At 62.2% G+C, this 1391-nt stretch overlaps 2 non-coding genes across 2 annotated transcripts; both read left to right on the top strand.

The window, feature by feature from the left end:
* Positions 1 to 12: 12 nt before the first annotated feature.
* Positions 13 to 95, top strand: TRNAL-CAG. Its single transcript has one exon. It is a non-coding gene; the product is annotated as a tRNA-Leu (tRNA).
* A 729-nt stretch (positions 96 to 824) lies between these two features.
* On the top strand, positions 825 to 895 carry TRNAG-GCC. The gene has a single exon. It is a non-coding gene; the product is annotated as a tRNA-Gly (tRNA).
* Positions 896 to 1391: the final 496 nt, after the last annotated feature.

Below are 1391 nucleotides of genomic sequence, written 5' to 3'. Positions count from 1 at the left end.
TCGACGCCGGAGGTCAGGATGGCCGAGCGGTCTAAGGCGCTGCGTTCAGGTCGCAGTCTCCCCTGGAGGCGTGGGTTCGAATCCCACTCCTGACAACGGTCTGACCTTTTGGTCTTGCGACAAAAGTCGTTGCTGCTGTTTCTTGTCTTACTATCCTTTCATGGCTGGCACCCTTGCGACCTCTGCAAATTTCATTCAGCTCACCCGCGGCGTTGCGCGGCAGAAAGAGCCTGGAGGGTCCTTCAGCCTCTGTCTCTACCCAAGGTCCCCTCCGAACCAGCGTCACGCTCCCACCTCTCACCTTCGCCCCAGGGCGGGACCCGGAAGGAGAGCCGTGGTTCAAACCTCATTAGTCAAGCTCACGCACCTTCGTTCCGCCCTGGGCCGCACTCGGCGCCAGCGCGGCCCGGCCCCACCGGCCACACCGCAACCGCAAGAAAGCCGGCTGCTAAACGGACTTTGGGTCGGGGCCGGGGGTCGCAGAAGGGAACGTCGGCGCTGGGCAGCTCCCACACACATCACCTGCCCAGATGGCGATCCGGACACGGGCCAGGCTTCCTCCTGCTCCTGGCCTCCTCCGACGGCCGAGAAACTGCAGATGGGCCAGCCTAGTCCGCGGGAGGGTCCTTCTGTCCCTCCGTCTCCCCCTTCCCCATATGCTGGGCGCCACGTCCTCGGGCCTTCGACGTGCCTGGGGCCTCTTTAGGGTCGCCATCTCCCGCTCAAATGGGACAGATGCTCTCCAGAGACAGGAGGTAACCAGTTTTCCCCGACTGGACGCGAAGGAGGATTACTGGACGCGCCCCAAAAACGTTACCGTCAGTGCATGGGTGGTTCAGTGGTAGAATTCTCGCCTGCCACGCGGGAGGCCCGGGTTCGATTCCCGGCCCATGCAACCTGTTCCGTTTTGACTCCGCACTCCATTTCCGAGTGCCCCAGCTGGGGCCTCTGCTGGGGCGCCTGGCCTTCTCTGGCTCTGCTCGCACCCGCAGGCCCCTTCGCCCATAACCGCGCCTCTCACCTAGGGGTACCACGCCCCGACTCCTCGCCCGATGAGGCCCTCTTGCTCTGACACTTTTCTTGTCTCCTTTCATGGCCCTGACACCACTTGGGTCTCGCCTGCCATTTCAAGGAACTCTACCGTGCTCCACTCACAGCACCCGCATACTCCACCTCTGCATGTTTCGCCACCTCGCTTCGCTCTCGGGCTCTCTCTAACCCCACACTCCCAAAGTCACACTGTGTTGACACGACCAGCAGTAGCAGGAATGTTTCCACTGTGAAGAGATACAGACAACGCATCCTCCTGGAGGGCGACATGGCACGCGAGTCGGTGCCGACAAGTCCATGAGCTCATTTCAGTGCGCACTCCACGTTCACGCGTTCGCGCT

The sequence above is a fragment of the Pteropus vampyrus genome, unplaced genomic scaffold (genome assembly GCF_000151845.1).
Source record: "Pteropus vampyrus isolate Shadow unplaced genomic scaffold, Pvam_2.0 Scaffold6509, whole genome shotgun sequence".
NCBI lineage: Eukaryota > Metazoa > Chordata > Mammalia > Chiroptera > Pteropodidae > Pteropus > Pteropus vampyrus.
Note: the sequence above shows the minus strand (reverse complement) of the source record. Positions and strands in the feature narration are given on the sequence as shown.